General features: G+C 40.4%; 1 protein-coding gene across 1 annotated transcript in view; it reads right to left on the bottom strand.

Annotated features, from left to right (window-relative positions):
* Positions 1 to 15,353, bottom strand: part of METTL8 (methyltransferase 8, methylcytidine) — a 70,351-nt gene that overhangs the window by 6,566 nt on the left and 48,432 nt on the right. The window lies entirely within an intron of this gene.

Here is a 15,353-nt window from a genome sequence, read left to right as displayed (position 1 = left end):
CCTGTCCAGAACCCCAATTCTGGATTCTGTCAAACCCAGGGCGCTTTGAAATCTGGACCCAAACACAGATCAGATTTTTGCAATTAGGCCTTTTCTCTATAATAGGATGAACCAGAATCCAAACACCTCCAAAATTTGCGAAGGTAGGAGTCGAAAACCAGACTCAATTTTAAGAGAACTGGCTCGCCTCTAGTTTAGAATAAAAATAACCTGTCAATCAAGTGCCAGGATAAGGGTGATCCTTCCTTTTGGGAATACCTAGCACTTTCTTTCCATCTTCCCTCCCACATTACTTTCTTATTTGTGTCAAGCACAATGAATATAAGAGGAAATGGAATTCGCTGATTCTCCAGAATGACTTCTAAATATTATGCTCAATATGGCAGACAGTAAAGCAAACAGAGACATTAACATCCTAAAAACTTTTCCATGTGAAGAGCTAAAGACCAAAAATAAGACTAGTGGAATGATGGGTTCAGATGAGCATCATAGAGTTTAAGGCCAGAAGGGACCACTATATCTTGTTTGACCTCATGTATATCACAGGCCACCAACGCCCCCCAGGACCCACACACTAAACCCAACTGAAATTAGACCCAAGTATTACAGCCCACAGAAGACTAGACTATTATGTGCCACTGGCAGAGAACAGGAGGGTCTGAGCCACACTGGTGCCCAAGAATCATGCAATGGCATGGAAATTATTAAGTGATATACACCCAGATAATCCTGGCAAGTGACTTGGACTCATGCTGCAGAAGGCAGCAAAAACCACCCTAAGGTCACTGCCAATTTGACCGGAGGGAAAATTGCTACCCAACCCCACATACGATAAATAAAGATAATGCATTTCAAGAATGCAGATTTTAGCAAACTCAGGAAGTTGGTAGGTAAGATCCCATGGGAAGCAAGTCTAAGGGGAAAAACAATTCAAGAGAGTTGGTGTTTTTCCAAAGAAACATTATTAAGGGCACAAGAGCAAACTATCTCACTCCATAGGAAAGATAGGAAACATGCCAAGAGACCACCCTGGCTTAACCAGAAAATCTTCAATAATCTGAAACTGAAAAATAGAGTCCTACAAAAAGTGGAAACTAGGTCAAATTATGAAGGATGAAAATAAACTAACAACACAAATAACAAATAACAAAATTAGAAAGGCAAAGGCACAAAACAAGACTAAACTAGCTAGAGACATAAAGGGTAACAAAAAACATACTACAACTACATTAGAAACAAGAGAAAGACCAAGGACAGGGTAGGCCTGTTACTCGGGGAGGGGGGGGCGAACAATAACAGAAAATGTGGAAATGGCAAAAGTCCTCAATTATTTTTTTGTTTTGGTTTTCATTAAAAAGTTCGTAGCGACTGGCCATTTAACACAGTGAATGCCAACGAGGTAGGATCAGAGGCTAGAACAGGGAAAGAACAAGTTAAAAATTACTTAGACAAGTTAGATATCTTCAAGTCTCCAAAATACATCGTAGAATACTCAAGGAGCTGACTGAGGAGATACCTGAGCCATTAGCGATTATCTTCAAAAAGTCATGGAAGACGGGAGAAATTCCAGAGGCCTGAAAAAGGGCAAATATAGTGCACATCTATAAAAAGGGAAATAAGGACTGCCCAGGGAATTTACAGACCATTCAGCTTAACTCCAGTACTGGGAAAGATAATGGAGCAAATAATTAAGCAATCAATTTGAAATACCTAGATGATAATAAAGTGATAAGTAACAGTCAGCATGGATTTGTCAAAAACAAACGTCAAACCAACCTAATAGCTCTCTTTGACAGGGTAACAAACCTTGTGGAAAGTGGGGAAGCTGTAGATGTGGCATATCTTGACACTGTCTCACATGACTTTCTCATAAACAAACTAGGGAAATATAACCTAGATGGAGTTACTATAAGGTGGGTGCATAAGTGGTTGCAAAATCATTCCCAGAGAGTAGTTATCAGTGGTTCACAGTCAAGCTGGAAGGGCATATCGAGTTGGATCCTGCAGGGATCAGTTCTATTCACTATCTTCATCAAAGATTTAGTTAAAGGCATGAAGAGTACACTTATAAAGTTTGCAGAGAACACCAAACTGGGAGGGTAGCAAGTGCTTTGGAGAATAGGATTAAAATTCAAAATCATCTGGACAAACTGGAGAAATGGTCAGAAGTAAATAGGATGAAATTCAACTAGGACAAATGCAAAGTACTCCACTTAGGAAGGAATAATCAGCTGCATACATACAAAATGGGAAATGACTGCCAAAGGAGGAATACTGCAGAAAAGGATCTGGTGGGAGGGTCATAGGGCATCACAAATTAAATATGAGTGAACGGTACATCACTGTTGTAAAAAAAGTAGACATCATTCTGGGATGTATTAGCAGGAATGCTGCAACCAGGACACAAGAAGTAATTCTTCTGCTCTACTCCATGCTGATTAGGCCTCAACTGGAGTATTGTGTCCAGTTCTGGGCTCCGCATTTCAGGAAAGAAGTGGACAAATTGGAGAAAGTCCAGAGAAGAGCAACAAAAATGATTAAAGGTCTAGAAAACGTGACCTATGAGAGAAGATTGAAAAAATTGGGGTTGTTTAGTCTGGAGAAGAGAAGACTGAGAGGGGACATAATAGCAGTTTTCAAGTACATAAAAGTTTGTCACAAGGAGGAGAGGAAAAAATGTTCTACTTAACCTCCTATGATAAGACAAGAAACAATGGACTTAAATTACAGCAAGGGCGGTTTAGGTTGGACATTAGGAGAAACTTCCTGTCAGGGTGGTTAAGCCCTGGAATAAATTGCAAAGAGAGGCTGTCTGATCTGCTCTCAAAAAATATCCAAGCACCTGTCAGGATGGTCTAGAAAATACTCAGTCCTTACCAGGAGTGCAGGGCACTGCAGATGACCTCTCAAGGTCCCTTCTAGTTTCTATGATGATCAGTTAAACCTGAGCATGTGACCAGGAACCAAAGTACATTTGCTAGATTTCACACAACGAAACAGCACTCAAGAGTCCAAAGATGCAGCTCACCTATTTAAACAGCACATGCTGTTTGGAAGGAAACAGAAACCAGAGAAAGTCTGACAGTAGAGAAAAAGAAAATGAATGTTTGCCTGCACATCAGAATCATCCAACACAGCCAGCTTCAACTAGGCATAATTAATCAATTTCACATACATTTATCAAATCAACTTTCCTTTTTATTCCCTTCACTTTGGAGTTGTCTAAATATCTATTTATGGTGACACTGTGAAGTCATACGAGAATGAAGCCGACCGTTATGTACCTCTTTTCTGCATTGTACTGAATTTGTCAACTTACACAGACTACTAGCTGCTATATCAGGAGCAGGCAAACTTTTTGGCCTGAGGGCCACATCAGGTTTCATAAATTGTATGGAGGGCCAGTTAGGGGAGGGGGTTGTGGCCTGGTCCCCACCTCCTTTCTGCCCCCCCCCGGACTCCTGCTCCATCCAACCACCCCGTTCCCTGACGGCCTCCTGGGACCTCTGCCCCATCCACATACTCCCTCCCACTCCCTGTCCCCTGACCACCCCTGGACTCTCGCTGTCCCATCCAACCCCTCCTCTCATTCGTGACGGCCCCCCCAGGACCCCTGCCCCATCCAACCACCCCTTCTCCCTGTCCCCTGACTGTTCCCAGAACCCCTTCCCCTGACTGTCCCCCACCACCCCATCCAACCCCCCCTCCTTCCTGACTGCTCCCCCAGGACCCCTGACCCCATTCAACCCCGTTCCCCAACTGACCACCCCAACCCCTATCCACACCCCCGCCCTCTGACCACCACCCCAAACTCCCCTGCCCTCTATCCAACACCCCCATTCCCTGCCCCCTTACCGCACTGCCTGGAGCACCCAGTGGCTGGCAGCGCTGGAGCCAGGCTACACCGCCACTGCCACCACACAGCACAGAGTCAGGCCGGGCTCTGCAGCTGTGCTGCCCCAGAGCTCAGAGCCCTGGCGCCCAGAGCATTGCGCCGGCGGCACAGTGAGCTGAGGCTGCGGGGGAGGAGGAACAGCAGGGGAGGGGCCAGGAGCTTGGGGGCTGGGCAGGAGGGTCCCGCGGGCCGGATGTGGCCCATGGGCCGTAGTTTGCCCACCTCTGTCCTATATAGACTACCTGTTGGAATATAGATGAATTCACTTCCATTTTTTTAAATGGTGCTTTCCCCTCTACCTTGATTCAATTACATTTGCGTAAGAATTACCCTACAGCATCAGGCCAATGGTATATCCCAGCTCCAACGCTGGCTGATACTAGATACTTCAGAGAAAAGTGCAAGAAATCTTATCCAGTATTAGAAAATGATGGAATAATTCTGACCATAGGAGAAGTTTCTTCCTAAACCCAACATTTAGTGATTGGTTTATGCGCTAAAGAATGAGGGTTTATGTCCCTAATTATTTTTAGCCTAAATAATGTAAATTCTAATTTTTCCATTCTCCACGTACCTGTAGAGTCTTCATTTTTGAAATCCATCTAAGGTCCTAGCCCCAATGATATCTTGTGACAGTGAGTTTCTCAGGTTAATTGTGTACTACTTAAAAAAAAATCCTTTTATTAGTTTATATTTGTTGCCTTTCAATTTGATTGAATAACCCCTTGTTCCTGTATTATATGAAAAAGTAACTAGAAACACCCAAATGGCCTTCTCTATATTAAGCAAAACTTTACACACCTCTATTGTGTTCCTGCTTATTCATCTCCTTTCTAAATTAAAAAGTTCTAATCTTTTCGCTCTGTCGTCATATAATATCTTTTCATGCCTCTAATAACTTTCACCATCTATTACTGCTATATCTTTTTTGAGATCGAGAGACCTGAACAGAACACAGTATTCCAAATGAGCCATACACTGAATTTACGTTATGGCATCACAATATTTTCAGTACTATTTTTATCCCATTCTTTATACATCTTAACATTTTGTTTGCTTTTATAACTGCCAATACACACTGAGCAGTGGATTTCACTGAGCCATGCATAAAAATATCCAGGTCTTTTCCCTGTGTGGTTATGGTTAATTTAGAATACAGCAATGTGTATGAATAGCTCAGATTATTTCTTTGCAATATTCGTTATCTTACATTTTTCAACAGTGAATTTCATTTACCCCTGAACTGCCCATTTCACCTAGCTTTTATATCTCTTTCTCAATCCCTCACAGACATCGCTAACCTACATAATTGTGCATAATCTGCAAATTTTGCCACTTCACTGCTCCCCCCATCTTTTCAATGGTGTTGCATCAGGGATGCCTTTGGCTCACAGTGAGCTAAATGATGTGAAGGATGCAAGGCTTTGTTACACAGGCATTAGATTTAACACTCCTGAGGGATCTTGAGAAGTAAGGCCCTTCGGATGTGTCTCTCATTAACAATGTTTCTGTTTGGGTTGGCTGTTGTTTTCTAAAAATAAGAAGGTTGAAGATATGTTCCTGCCAAAGAGAACTGTGTTAGAATCCCACATAAGGCTCAAGGACTGTCCAGCTGTGATTTCTTTTTAAACAATTTCTTTAGTTTATATATATTCACTGAAGTTCTGTGGAACAGATACACATTTAACTGAAGCCAGGTCTGGGAGGAACTTCAAGGTGCTAATCTGGACATACAGCATTGATTTAAATAGAACACATGGAATAAATTTAGTTGTTCTGCCTTAATTCAATAAACATAATCAGTGTGTATAGACTTCTGGGTTTTTTTTGCATTAGTGTCACAAGAGGTTAGGATTTTAGCTACTGCAACTTTACAGTTCTACTTGAAAAATGGAAAAACATTTTTTTCCGAAAGAAAAAGAATAAGCAGGTACATCATAAATCTTCCTGCAGTTTTAAGATCACATAATATGGCACATATAAAATACAACAAATAAAATATTCCATATATTAAAATATGTTGTGATACATATGGACTAAAGGCAAGGCATATAATATTTCATCATAAAAGTCAAAAAATAGTAGTGCCCAAGGGGGAATATGCTTTGGAGGTGGGTGAAAATTTATTAGTTTTAAATAGCTCTCTGCTTTAGTTAGTATTAAAATTCATTCTCTCTTCCCCCGCTCCCCCACGTAAGTACAAAAAACCTATGTTAAAAAATTATTAAGGTTATAGAGTCAAGCACTCAAAAGTTAGGAAATGGTAGGATTAGGGTTGTCCACACAACCTTAATTTGGCTCCCTTGTGCCTATGCATTATGGTACACTCTTAAATTACACGCTCACATACTACTTTTTTCACAGGACAGTTTTCACACACAGTAGGAAATGGTTTCCTCGTGTTATTGGACTCCCTGTCACCTCACTGGGCATGATGGGTTTTGTTTGCCCTCCTGAGATGAGGTGGGCTTTGTTTTTATAAAAGAGGCATGTTGCTGCTGTTCAGTGGAACTGATATTTTAGCTACATCTTTTAAGAAACAGGGCACTTAAGAATTAAAGTTAATTATTAGAAGATGTTGGTTATTTTCTCTACCTTTACCTGCCTTTTGTACTTGTTTTCTCGGTAACGTTGATGGTGTTAGTCCTGAGTGATATTGAGTGTTTAGATCCTTTCCCCCCTCCTTTCCATGTGGTGTATGTGGAAGCTGGGCGAAAAGTACATCCCACTGACAAAACCAAGTGAAAAACCAAAGCCTGATTCCAGCCTGTTTGTGAACACAACACATTTGGTATTTTTACTACAATGTTTTTGCTTCGGCAAAACTGCTTTATCTTCCAACAAAACCCCTTATCTGTTCCCATTGGCAACTTTATGAGGTCAAGGACCAAAAACGTGCTGAAACCCAAAGGCTTTTGCCTATTAAAAAAGGACAATAGGCATGTACCTTATGAAAGAACGAGCTCAGATCTCAAGTGATCAATACTATTGTTCCAATTAGCATCCTTTTTCTATAGTAGGAACATTCTGTACATTACACCCAAATTTTCCTTCTCCCTGTAAATTAATTATAAACCATTCTTAGGGTTGGTTGCACTTTCCCCTATAATTCTCTCCATGGTTTCTTTCTGCCTCCTGTTGCAACCACTACATTGGCTGGGGAGGCTCTAGGCATTTTGCCACCCCAAGCACGGCAGGCAGGTTGCCTTTGGCGGCGTGCCTGCGGGAGGTCCGCCAAAGCCGAGGGACCAGCAGAAGGCAGCATGCCTGCCCACTCGCGGCAACCGGCAGAGCGCCCCCCACGGCTTGCCGCCCCAAGCACGCACTTGGCGTGCTGGGGCCTGGAGCCGCCCCTGTACATTGGACACCCCTGCCCCCCCTTTGGCAATACTGGTGGCATCTGTTCTCCATACCAGCACTAGAGCATTTGCAAATACTTTGAGACTACATCCTTGATTACTACTTTAAAAAAGTTAAATTCATAAACCAAGACACAGAGTGTTATACAGGTTCAAGAGTTTCCAGTTTGTATCTGGACAGAACATCTGCCTTCTTCCTTGGGCTGTCAAGTGATTAATTGTGCTGATAAACAATAAAATACCATTTATTTTAAATATTTTTGGATGCTTACTACATTTTCAAATATATTTATTTCAATTACAACACAGAACACCAAGTGTACAATGCTCACTTTATTTTTAATTACAAATATTTGCACTGTAAAAAACTATTTCAATTTTCAATATTTTTCATACAAGTACTGTAGTGCAATCTCTTTATCATGAAAGTTGAACTTACAAACGTAGAATTACGTACAAAAAAACCTGCATTCAAAAATAAAAATGTAGGCTCTGAAGTTTTACAAGTCCACTCAGTCCTACTTCTTGGTCACCCAATCACTCAGACAAACAAGTTGGTTACAATTTGCAGGAGATAATGCTGCCTGCTTCTTGGGTACAATGAAAGCAAAAGTGAAAGTGAGAACAGGCGTTCGCATGGCACTGTTGTAGCTGGCGTTGCAAGATATTTACATGCCAGATGAGCTAAAGATTCTTATGTTCCTTGATGCTTCAATCACCATTCCAGAAGACACGCTTCCACGCTGATGATGGTTTCTGGTTGATAACGATGCAAAGCAGTGCAGACTGATGCTTTCGTTTTCATCATCTGAGTCAGATGCCACCAGGAGAAGGTTAATTTTCTTTTTTGGTGGTTTGGGTTCTGTAGTTTCCGCATCAGTGCTGCTCTTTTAAGATGTCTATAAGCATGCTCCATACCTCATCCCTCTCAGATTTTGGACAGCACTTTAGATTCTTAAACCTTGGGTTGAGCACTGTAGCTATTTTTAGAAATCTCACATCAGTACATTCTTTGCATTTTGTCAAATCTGTTGTGAAAGTTAAAATGAACTTAAAATGAACATGTGCTGGGTCATCATCCGACACTGCTATAACATGAAATATAAGCAGAATGTGGGTGAAACAAAGCAGAAGACATCTAATTCTCCCCCCAAGGAGTACAATCACAAATTTAATTGACTTTTTTTTAAATGAGCATACTCAGCATAGAAGCATGTCCTCTGCAATGGTGGCCGAAGCATTAAGGGAATGTTTAGCATATCTGGCATGTAAATATCTTGCAATGCCGGCTACAGAAGTGCCATGCAAATGCCTGTTCTCACTTTCAGGTGACATTGTAAATAAGAAGCAGGCAGCAGTATCTCCCGTCAATGTAAACAAACTTGTTTGTCTTAGCGATTGGCAGAATAAGAAGTAGGACTGAGTGGACTTGTAAAACTTTAGAGCCTACACTGTTTTGTTTTTGAGTGCAGTTAGGTAATCAAAAAAATCTGCATTTGTAAGTTAAACTTTCATGATAAAGAGATTGCACTTCAGTACTTGTCTGAGATGAATTAAAAACATTTTCTTTTGTTTATCATTTTTACAGTGCAAGTATTTGTAATAAAAATAATATAAAGTGAGCACTGTGCACTTTGTATTCTGTGCTGTACTTAAAATCAATATTGAAAATGTAGAAAAACATTCAAAAATATTTAATAAATTTCAATTAGTATTCTACTGTTATAAGTGCAATTAATTGCAAATAATTTTTTTTAGTTAACTGTGTGAGTTAACTGGAATTAATTAACAGCCCTACTTCTTTCATTCTTCCCCTTATCAATTTTTCTAACATTTCAGACTACTCTGATCATTTGTTTTTCCACTGGAGTAACCACAGTCCTATAACTTACTAGCCTATCCTATGGCTTCTGAAATGGCCACCATTCAGCACTCTAACTGCAATGCATGGAGAGGAAACAGCCAATAAGTGAAGCCGTTATTGTTCCAGGCCTTAAGAGAATTCAACCGGTCAATCATTCTTAAAAGGAGTTTTTGTTTCATCTGGTACCATGTACTTGTTAAAACTAGAAACATATAGACATACACACACAGATCCTATATCCATTATCGGCATATCATTCTAAGTCAGAGTAAATGGGTTTTTGTTAGTCTAAGCCTATGGAAAATCCATGTTACCCACATACAGACGACTGTAACATCTCCTGGAGTTTAACAATGATCATCACCATCATCACTTAGGAACTTCCACAACGAAAATGCTTTTTGTTTCAGCCATGCACAGAACCAACCACAGGCACTGACTTCATGGATGCTCCGGGGCTGGAGCACCCATGGGGAAAAATTAGTGGGTGCTCTACACCCACCAGTAGCCAAGCTCCCCTTACCCCCCACCCCACCCCCTCCTCCTCCCTTGAGCATGCCACATCCCCGCTCCTCCAATCTACCTCCCAGCATTTCCTGCCAAGCTGCCGCCAAACAACTGTTTGGCAGCATTAGCACACTCTGGGAGATGGGGAAGGAGCGGGAATGTGGTGCGCTCAGGGGAGGAGGCAGGGCCGAGGGGTTGGAGAAGGAATTGGAATGGGGGCAGGGAAGGGGTGGGAAGAGGCATGGTCTCATGGAAGGGGTGGAGGCAGGGCTCAGTGGGGGGGTGTCGAGCACTCACCTGACAGAGGGGAAGTTGGCACCTATGGAACTAGCAACATAGTGTAGAAAGTTAATATAATGTATTAGCAGATGTGTATTTATGTTTACTCTTTCCTGAAGTATGTAGATTGTACAATAGCCTAAAACCCATAACCAAATTTAGGGACTGGAGGAACACAGTGAAGCTTTAATCTCTGACTTGATTTATAGTGCAGTTTAGTTACAGGTCTGACTTATGCCTTATATTAGATATCGCTGACTTGAATGAAAAACAAATAGCTGCTTTACTTTAGAACATAACATCTGACATCAGTGGGAGCTTTGAATGTACAAGGTATGCAGGATCAGGACCTAACATGGGATCACTTACTGCTTTTGATCTGTGAGGCTTATCTGATTTTCTTAAAAATAAGCTGGTCCTTAACACTGTCCAAAAGTCATAAAGATTCTTACACTTCAAAACTTCACCTCTCCCGCCAAGCAGATGAATAGTGATTTTGCCATTTTGGAAGACAATCATTTTCCTTAGTTTTGTAGTTAATATCTGACAGAAAAACTATGATGCTAAGATTGCACCATACTTACCGGTCAGACAAAAATCAAAAGGGAGAAAGAAGAGACCTTGGGGACTCCAATGGCTGGATGGCATTTAAAGTTACATGTGTTCAAAACCCTTTTAAAATATCACTATTGCTTATTCATTCACCTGCTTCTTGCTCTGTGTCGCTGAATGTTAAGTGACTAAGACTGGAAGGATTTGTGTCTATTGCTTTAAATACTAGTTCAAATGGTCGTATCTCATGGTCTGGCTTTGAAAAGCAACACCTGCCTCTCAGGGTCTTTTTTCTTTTTCAGACCACATGAAATGTGTGTGTGCTGTGTGGATCTTATTTGCATCTCTCTACAGTGCAGATCATATTGTTTCGTGTCTGGATTCTAAGACACTGGGTGAGGGCTCAAAAACCCATCTCTCTTCTGTGAATAATGACATGATATCCTGGATGCATCTATTATACTGACTTAACTGTTGTTTATATTACGCTATTGTGATAATAGGTCACACAATGGGTTTTTCTAATTTGCATCCTTCAGCTATTTCTGAGCTGTTTCTGATTCAGACCAGAAGGAATAAGCAATTTTGGCTGCAATATGCTCCCCTCCACCTACATAAATGGAGGACTGCTTGTTTTTGACATTCCTTTCTTGTGTGATTTTCAGGTTACCACCTAAGGAGCTTTAAATATATTATATACGTTACAGTTATTATTCTATCTTTCTGTGACTTATGATCCTGTTGATTATGACCTGAATGTATGTTTAAGCTTTTTGGTGTTATTCTGTATTTTAAAAGCCATCAATAAAAGAGTTTAATATTTCTTGTTTTGAAACTAAATAAAATGTGTCAATACATCAAAGATATAATTTGTTGACTTATAAATAGTAGATATTTTGGAGTTGATGACATCTTCTGAATTAATATGATATATTGGTAAGGATTACATTAGAGCTGGATTCGTCTGAAGACATATGGAAAAGACTTTTCTGCACTACAGTCTAGTAAACTGACATTACTTTAGCAGGATGTGTGATGCAGAGTCAATCCATCTCTCGTTCAAGGATGTTAATGGAACACTTACAAGGAGTCCGTTGAGTATCTGTCTTTACCAGACTGAACCCAAAATATCAGAGGGAGGCAAGCTGGAAAATCTCTGAAACCGGACACAGTGTTTTGTCACCATGACAGTCTTGCTGGGTTTGCAAGATGAACACATAAGAATTAGATACTAAATCACTGTTTATAGTTTAAATGTAGAGCACATGATCAGTCATCCTTTAAAGTGGAAAACCATTGTTTTAAAGTACGTTACCTAATCTTTAAAATTTAGATTTATAATAAAATTTTGTTTATTTCCCTGTTAATCGTTCAACCAAAAGGCACTTTCCCATGCTCTGAAGGCCCTTGCAACAATTGAAAATTACATTAATATTTTTTTAAAAACCAATAAATATCATATACTAATATAGTAGACTGCTCATCCCTCCACGAATCAGATGAATAAACTTGTCCAGCCAAAATAACATATTATACAGTTAGATGAATAATGCCAATATTACATTGTGTTGATTTGTTGCATTTTTTAACTAATTTGTCTTAGTTATCAGGTATCCTGAGGTGCTAATCAGCTGTGGTCAGGAAAGAGCTCAACACTTTTTGCAGTGGTAGGGATGCTAACTCTCCCTGTGTCCTGGTTAAATTTCAATTGGGGGTAATTACATTCTGTCTCCTGAAAATCCCCATTATAGTTCATAATAAAAGTGATATTCTTCACTTCTTGTCCTAAACAGTGGTGTAGCATATCTCTGCAGTTACAGAGCTACAATATTTCACCCTACATGTGGCTAAGTCTGAATGGTGGATAAATGATTTAGTGCCTAACACTGCAAGCATTGTGCACACAAAACTCCCACTGACTTCCACAGGAGCTACATGTTTATCAGGAATACAGGATCAGGTCCATAAAATTCTTCTGTGTGAAATGTAGAAAACAAGGACTTATGTTTTTGTAATTTACCCTAGGGCCTAATAAGGGTCTAGAAATTTAACAAAAGCACATTTTAGCTGAATGGGAAGGAAAATGGTTGGGATGATCTAGTAAGGTTTTTTCCATCTAAAACTCCTGCGATTTAAAATGCTATTGGTCTAAAATGATCACGGTAGATTAAAAAGCTACGAAGACTTCAGTTTTGGCACTGAAGAATGGAAGACATTAAAATGCAATGTGCATTATTTCCTACCTTCTACCATGCTATATGCTCTGAGAGGAGGGGGAAGCTCAGACCTTTGCCACATATTTAAAATAACTTACCTGTACAGAATACATTAAAAGTGTAACAAAAATATTTTGACAAATTAGGGACATTTCACATCTACCATAATGGAAGGAATCATAGAAATATAGGGCTGGAAAGGACTTCAAGAGGCTCATGTAGTCCATCACCCTGCACTGAGGCAGGATTAAGTACACCTAGACCATCCCTGGCAGGCATGTGTCTAACCTGTTCTTAAAAGCTTCCAAGGACAGGGATTCCATAGCCCCTTCAAATTGCCTGTTCCAATGCTTAACTATCCTTATAGTTAGAAATGCTTTCCTACTATCTAACCTATATCTCACTTGCTGCAAACTAAACTAATTACTTCCTGTCCTACCTTTGGTGGACAAGGAGAATAATTGGTCACCATCCTCTTTATAACAGTCCTTTACACATTTGTTATCATAACTCCTCCTTAGCCTTCTCTTCTCTAGACTAAATATGCAAATTCCTCAACCCTCCCTCATAAATTATGTTTTTACAACATCTTATTTTTGTTGTTCTTCTCTGGAGTTTCTCCAATTTGCCCACATCTTTCTTAAAGTGTGGTCACAGTACTCCCAGTACCTTTTCTATAAATTTTATCTTGCTTTATTTTTCAGTATCCAGAAATCAGCTGCGTGCTACCAGCAAACCAGGTGGCTGTTGCTTGCATAAATAAATATAAATAAAAATACAATGGCTTAGTTAGGCCAGACTCAAACAAAAAAAAGAAAGCTAAAAGCTAGATGGGAAGTGTGCATATGTAAAGCCCGTAATGTCTGGCCCCAAATACTTTACCCTTCACTGAGACTTAACCGCCTATAGGGTGCAATGTGGTAGTTGTGTAATATTTTGATACAACCACCACTACCCTTTCAAACAAAGGGTGCTTCTGCTAATACTTACTTCATCTTTTAATAAGGTTCTCTTTAAACCAATACTTCTGATTAAGGAGAGAGATGATATTTATCAGATGTAGTATGTCTGTGAACTGGTAAAATAAACTGATTTGGCACTGATGGTCTACAGTTATCTATCTAAAAAGATTCCAGGAATGTCATTCTGAAGCCTAAAATGGATGCTGAGTACTGTGATGCAATGGAGGCAGCTACAAGCTCTTTTTGGTCAGAATATCAGCAGGTTGAATCATCACTGGGTTATGTGGTCTGTTACCATCCAGTTTTTAAGAACACAGCCATCCTGATTTAAAAATTACACCTGCACATCCATACTAAGGCATGTGTCTATACCATGCCAAGAATCCTAAACCAGTGTGATATCAGAGGTAATTCAACCAGTCACCATTCTTACTCTACAGCTAATTTGCATGCATCAAACTTAACTGGTTGGGAGGGAGACCACACAGATGGTGGATTTCTTGGCTCAAATACCACACCTGTGTGCCCAACTGCCACCTGCAAAAATCAACACAAATCAACACAACCACTCACAACCAGCATACATAAGAACCCCAAACAGACATTGCCCTTCACTGAAGCATACACCTATTCATCACCTACATAAATTAACACCAATCTCCCAGCACAATGCTCCCCGACACAAATCAACACAACCACACAAATCAACACAGCCAGCACACACAATAACTCCAAATACAACTAGTCCTTCGTTGTAGAACAATCCCTCCTCTTCTACTACCCTTACAAGTCAACGCAACTCACCCAGCCAATACAACCCACACTCAAATCACCATAGCCACCCACATAACCACGCCATACATCACTCTCATGCCTAGAATGTCTGTGGAGTCAGTGTGAAGAGATGGAAACAACTACAGGCATGGCTGAGAGCCATTTTTGTTTAGTATATCACCAGGTTCAAACAGCACTAAGATTCGTGGTCTGTTACCGTCCAATTTTTAAGTTCTCAGTCATTTTCCACATGACTTTACAAATTACGCCTGCATGACAGCATGGGCTTTCAGCTACTAGCCTAGAATATATTGCTGACATTAATTCTTCAATGCGTGCACACTATTTAGATTAACCTGAGAATGCTCCCTGTTTATCATTGTATCATGAGCTAAATGAACCTGACAGATCATGTCCTTATAGAACAATAACTCTGAGGCCAAAAGCCAAGGACCGTTAACACAGGACAGTTATTATTGAGTTAACAGGACTCACCCTATTGAGTTAACAGGACACTTGCCTATTTCTTAAGCATAAATCCCTATGCTCTGTCTACCGCCCCTGGAATCCCTGGATTTATCTCTGCAACAACTCTTTGTGGCCTGTCAGGGCATGACTCATACAGCCAGGTGTCTCTGCTGATAGGTTTGCTGTCTCTTGCAAGGTCCAACGTAGCAGTGCTTTAGCCCTCTAGCCAAGTCACACTTCAGTCCTACCTCTTCCAGGGTATTATGGTTCATAAGAAATCAGAAAAAAAATTCCTCAAAACCATGGTATGATGAACCTGAAGTGCTTGTCTTCAATCAGGATTTCAACCAGTCTCTCAGTGTCTGGTCATCCCTTCCGCCAGGAGACGAGGCGAGGTTACCTCATCCTCAGTTTCTGTCTGCAACCAGGCTTCTCTCACAGCATGAGAAGCCGAGTTCTGATCTCCTTCCTGGTCAG

The sequence above is a fragment of the Gopherus flavomarginatus genome, chromosome 10 (assembly GCF_025201925.1).
Source record: "Gopherus flavomarginatus isolate rGopFla2 chromosome 10, rGopFla2.mat.asm, whole genome shotgun sequence".
NCBI classification, from domain to species: Eukaryota; Metazoa; Chordata; order Testudines; family Testudinidae; genus Gopherus; species Gopherus flavomarginatus.
This window is presented reverse-complemented; position numbering and strand designations above follow the sequence as displayed.